The sequence below is a fragment of the Vigna unguiculata genome, chromosome 11, assembly GCF_004118075.2.
Source record: "Vigna unguiculata cultivar IT97K-499-35 chromosome 11, ASM411807v1, whole genome shotgun sequence".
Classification (NCBI taxonomy): Eukaryota; Viridiplantae; Streptophyta; class Magnoliopsida; order Fabales; family Fabaceae; genus Vigna; species Vigna unguiculata.
The window spans coordinates 11,282,919-11,289,553 of NC_040289.1; positions in this window are offsets into that span (position 1 = coordinate 11,282,919).

A 6,635-nucleotide genomic window follows, 5' to 3' on the forward strand; every position below is an offset into this window, starting at 1 on the left:
TATTCTTTTAATTTGTTTGTTAAATATCATTATCGGTTTTGTTTCGTTCAATAGATCTCATTAATAATTTATTTGGGAGTCTACTTTTTATTGAATGTGGACAAGTTTTCAAAGTGATGTTTTAAAGGAAAAGTTTAACATGCAATAGTATTGAATTACATGTATTGTTTATCATATCATTATCAATGACATAATTATAAGTAGTTAAGGCGGTTGACATGATCTTTTACGTTTTCTTGGTTGAACGCAACATGTATATCCAAGGAAAAATTGTTACGATATCTTTAGTTATTTATTTGATTATTTATCTTTGATGGTTTCTTTGATTTGATTATTATTTATCTTTGTAGGTTAAGCTTTGATTTAAGATATAAGGGTTTCTTCAGGTGCTTGAAATCCAAAGAGGATTCCACACACTCAACTTTGTTAAGGACTATCAACCTACGAACAAACCCTATACCTATGGCTCCAACAAAGCCAATGCATGTTCTAGCTTAGCGACAAACCTGAGGACCTCTCAATCAAAATTCTTTGTTTATTTTTTATAAGCTGAAGTGGTAGAAATAGCAAATGTGTACACATCACTGTTGTTGCTTTGGCTACAATTAAGTCTAAAATTGAAATTAGTGTCTTCCTAGTTATTATTATAGTTTATAAATGTTTTTAATCAATCACTTTAATTTGCTTGTGAGAAACTAAGAATAATACAGTGAAGTTGGCAAATAGTAGATAAGGCCCTCTTCACGACTTCGACTCTATTCCTTACAATGTTTGTTTTAAAGTGGCATACAACATGATAAAGCATGGCCTCTGCAATTGTTATCAGTTGCTTGTCTTCCACTAGCACAACTAAAATGGAAGAAACAAAAGAGCCACTTCTTTTGCACTTGTGTTTGGCGAAAGTTGAATGAAGCTAGTTCCTTTGTAATGGCAATACAATGAGAGTATCAGGGAGAATGGGAATAACTTGTCTGATTACACCAATGTAAGTAGCACAATGTTACATATACTGAAGTCTTGCTAAATTTTGTCTATTTAGTGATTTTTTTTATTCCGATCATCAATCTGTTTTGTTGTGAGTGAAGAATATTTCATTGTGCATAAACAACTTCAGCATATTAGACAAAAATACACATGTGAATGGGTACTAGATGGAGACAACATCCAAAGTCAAAGAGTTCTTGAAGACTATGACTTATTACTTAGAAGTTAGAAGTTATTGATGTGCATTTTTTATATTTTGGAGCATATTAATGTAGGAGGTACAAGGTAGAAGATGTATAAACTTTACAAGATGTAATTGGAAGTTCTAATGAATTGTATTTATGGAATGAATTGTAAATGGAAGATATATAGGCTAGACACATGTTTTTTACGTCATTTTGGGCTACAAAATGAATTGTAAATGGAAGATGTATTTTAGATATTTTTACAATATGTTTTATAGAAAATGTGTACAAATTGCTTCCTTGTTTCCCATTTATTCAGACATGTGTAGTAATACAGTTTTGTATGCAATGTGGATATGTTTTGTAATCAATGTAACTATCAATATTGAAAATTTGTACAAAAAGTCCTTCACAAGTCCCTACTTATTTGCACAGGGCTTCCCACATATTTGTGGCACGTGCTGTGACATTTATCTGGGACAACCATGAAGACACCTCATTAGTTTGAGGTTGATAACCACTTGAATTTAATTACTATGGTCCCTTTTAAGTACATCAAACATGGTGTAGGTAATTTTCAAAAGGTATCAAAAATTTTTACAAAAAGTCATTCGCAACTCCACACTTATTTGTACAAGACTTTTCACATATGTGTGACACTATGTTCCACACTTATTTGAACTTAATCAATTAGTTTGGGGTTGATAACCACTTGAATGTAATTACTACGATCCATTTTCAGTACATCTAACATGTGTGTGTAATTTTCTAGCTTTTCGAAAACATGTACAAAAAGTTCATCGTAACTCCCCACTTATGTGCACATGGTTTCCCGCATATGCATTACAAGTGTTGTCGTAGATTTTTTGACAGTAGTGAAGTCAATCCATTAGTTTTGGGTTCATAATCACTTCATTGTAATTATTATGGTCCATTTTAAGTATATCTAACATCTGTGTAATTTTTCAACTTTTCAAAACCTTGTACAAAAAGTCTTTAGCAACTCGCCATTTATTCTCACAGGGCTTCCCACATATGTATGAGAGGTGCTGTAGCAGTTTTTTTAGGCAATAATGAAGTCAATCCATTAGTTTGGGGTTCATAACCACTTTAATATAATTACTATGGTCCATTTTAAGTACCATTAATATGATTTGTGTAATTTTCCAACTTTTGGAAAACTTGTACAAAAAGTCCTTTGCAATTCCCCACTTATTTACACAAGGTTTCCCATGTATGTGTAATAGGTGCTATGACAATTTTTTGAGACAACGATGAAGACAATCCATTAGTTTGAGGTTCATAATCACTTTAATTTAGTTACTATGGTCCATTTTAAGTACCACTAACATGGTGTGTGTGTGTGTGTGTAATTTTTCCAACATTCGAAAGCTTGTGCAAAATGTCCTTTGTAGTTCCCCACTTATTTGCACATGGCTTCCCACATATGCGTGACAGGTGCTATGACAAATTTTTGAGACATTAGTGAAGTCAATCCATTAGTTTGAGGTTCATAACCACTTCATTGTAATGATTTTGGTCCATTTTAAGTACATCTAACATGCTGTGTGTAATTTTTTAACTTTTCGACAACTTATACAAAACGTTTTCAGCAGTTCGCCACTTATTCTCACAAGGCTTCCCACATATGTATGACAGGTACTGTGGTAGTTTTTTGATGCAATAGTTAAGTCAATCCATTAGTCTGGGGGTTCATAACCGCTTCAATGTAATATTATTGTCCATTTTAAGTACAAATATCATGATTTGTGTAATTTTCCAACTTTTCGAAAACTTGTACAAAATGTCCTTCGCAACTCCCCACTTATTTGCATAAGGTTTCCCACATATGTGTGATAGGTGTTATGACAATTTTTTTGAGATAGTAGTGAAGACAATCCATTAGTTTGGGGTTCATAACCACTTTGATTTAGTTACTATGGTCCATTTTAAGTACCACTGACATGGTGTGTAACGTCCTAGCCGGAAATTACTATTTAAAAATAAATAAGAAATAAGATTTATAAAACATCACATTTATTCTCGCAATTTCCCAAAAACACGAGAAAATTAAAAGTTCAACATCGCTTCCGTAGTAATTAAAATTGTACTATTCAGTTATTACAAAACCAAACCATAAAAAAATACAAAAGAAAATCATAATAAAACTGAGTAAATAATCCCGTCGTGATCCCCACTCTGTCTCTACGTATCCCCACTAGACTTCCTAAACTACCAGGCTCCAACCTTGAGTGGTCACGTGTTACCCCAATACAAGATTACACTCGTAACTTGGCCCCCAACCAAAGCATCGCATCATGAACATCCCTTAAAGTCGTGTAGAAATCTTTCCTCGCGCACCATCACTGAATCAAAACCGCTTGGCGTGCATCTCACGTCGCCAGGCACACACTAGGTTCAGATCGCCTGGCGGGCATCACACGCCGCCAAACGCCACGTGCCCGCAGAATCATCACTGCACTGTCACCGCCTGGCGGACTCCGTTTCGCCGCCAGGCGCCACTCGTCGCCACCGCCTGGCGCACCTGCCCCGCGCCGCTAGGCGCCACTGTGCCATCAGAGTCTCTGCTGTTCCATTCTGCCTGGCGGGACCCTCCCTACCGCCAGGCGCCACGCGTCAATAGTGGCCACTGCCACTGATTTGTGTTCCGTCCGCCTGGAGGCTCGCTCACGCCGCCAGGCACCATGCTTGTAGCGCACTGTTACTGGTTTCTCGGCACTTAAACAGATCCCCAAGGGATCCCAATCACACAACACACCAAACTATAGAATAATTAGGACACACACCAATCATAGTTCTATCACTAGCCACTCATATACACCTTTTTAATCACATATATTATAGTCACCAAGACAACACACACTTCTCCAAATTAACATAAACAATGTAGCATATTAACTACCCCACCCTCCCCACAAAATCTTCATATATCCTTACATGTTAATAAACTAAATTGCACCTCACACATTGCACTTGGCATTCTTCTCATTTATTAGCATATTGTTTCATATAAATCTATCTCACTCTCTCTGCCATATTAACATACATTCTGAATTTAACTTACCACATGCACCCAATTATGCTTCATTAGAAGTTACCTGAACTCATCACCGGCTTATTCATGTATTATACAAACTCCAAAATCAGCAATATTAAGTAATGTATATCTCTAGCTACTGACCTCCAAATCCAATCTCCACCGTTCAAAGTGAAGAACAACCTGTTATGGACCACCTATCAAACTTTCACCTAAATCGGACGGTTAACAAACTGGGAAATGCAGTTTTACGAAAACTTCACGAACTAGAAAAATATGTGGCGCCTAGCGCCCAGAATTAGACCACTGGTGCCCGGCGGGACTAAAATACCGCCCGGCGGTTACTGTTACGCGAAAAGTAAGAAAAACAGCGTTTTTCGTGAATCAACACACCACGCACTTCTGGTGTGGCGCCTGGCGGCCAATATGGTACAGCCAGGCGGTTCCTGCAGTTCCAAGAACCTAGAAATATCCTCAACACCTTCAAACCTTATTCCAACCCCTACAATTCTAATTCCACTAGATTTACGATCCAATAGGCTGCCTTCACATGTTTATATTCATTATTCCTTCATAATACTCCTCCATATACGAAATTCCACTGACCTTACCACTTAATCTAGTGCGACTATGAAATCCCCAATTCATCAACCCACCAATTAATATTCATGAAATTTTCAAGTTCATGGAATTCCATCAATTTAGTCACTACAACACTAATTCATCATGCAATTGATATATATGTGCAATAAAATACCACCCACTACCACAACACCACTGAAAACACATTAAAAAAAGAGAGAAATCACAACAGCGACTGCAGCGCCTGGCGGGTCACTCCTGGCCGCCAGGCGGTTCATACAAGAACCCATAAATTAAGTATAACCACATGTGCCGCCTGGCGGTAGTTCATGTGCCGCCAGGCGGTTTCTGGAAAATTCTAGAAAACGCAACTAGAATCAGGATTCAAAGCTTTCGTATTCCAAACACGATCCAAGACACATCATTACAAGATAGCAAGAATTAAAACATTTAATAGGAACTCCCCTAACTTGAAATTCCTTCGCTTAAAATGACATGCTTGCGTTCTTTCCTTGAATTCCAACAACTCCTCAAGCTCTCCCGCTGTCCAGCCCTTCAATCCCCCTCTCTACTCACTGTTTCTCTCTGAATTCGTACAACCCTCAATACCCCAATTGTGCAGACTCCAAAACCCTCCTCTCTCTCACAATTAGCCTTTAATTGGGTCTTAATTATGGTTTAATGGCATAAAACGAAATTGCTTGTGATAAGTGCCATTCAAGACCATTATGGGATTGTTTTTCAGCCCCTTTGAATGCCTTAAAGTGGTTGGTGTTCTACCTCCTCTCTTCTTTGCCAAAAATCAAGTTTAGCAAAAAGAAAACTTAATTTTAGGTCTCACCAAGGTTTGAACCCCCAACCTTGCAAATATTAAGTCAATGCTAAACCATTAAGCCGATTCATGTTTCTTGCCAACTAACATAACTCAAATACTATATTCTTACCTAACACACACATTCATATTATTAAAACAATAATAATTAAATAACACATAATTGACATACATAGGACTCAAACTCAAGTCCTCTCACACAACCAAAGTACTCTCAACCATTTTAGCTAGTACTTTTCCATATCACATCAACCATTATTAAATGCCATAAAGGCTTCCACGACCCGCATTTATTAACTATTTATTTATTTAATTAATTAAATTTCACGGGTCTTACATGGTGTGTGTAATTTTTCCAACATTCGAAAACATGTACAAAATGTCCTTTGCAGCTCCCCACTTATTTGCAGATGGCTTCATATATATTCGTGACAGGTGTTATGGCAAATTTTTGAGACTATAGTGAAGTTAATCCATTAGATTTGGGTTCATAGTCACTTCAATGTAATTATTATGGTTCATTTGAAGTACATCTAACATGATCTGTGTAATTTTCCAACTTTGCAAAAATTTGCACAAAAATCCTTCACAGCGCCCCACTATTTTGCACTATGCTTCCCATATATGTGTGACAAGTGTCGTGACAACTTTTTGAGACAACAGTGAAGTCAATACATTATTTTGGGGATCATAACCACTTCAATGTAATTATTATGGTAAATTTTAGGTACCACTAACGTGGTCTGTGTAATTTTCCAACTTTTCGAAAAATTGTATAAAATGTCCTTTGCAACTCCCCACTTATTTGCACAGGGCTTCCCACATATGTGTGACAGATGTTGTGGCAGATTTTTGAGACAACAATGAAGTCGATCCATTAGTTTGGGGTTCATAATCACTTCAATGTAATTAGTATGGTCCGTTTTAAGTACATCTAACATGATTTGTGTAATTTTCCAACTTTTCAAAAAATTGTACAAAAAGACCTTTGTAG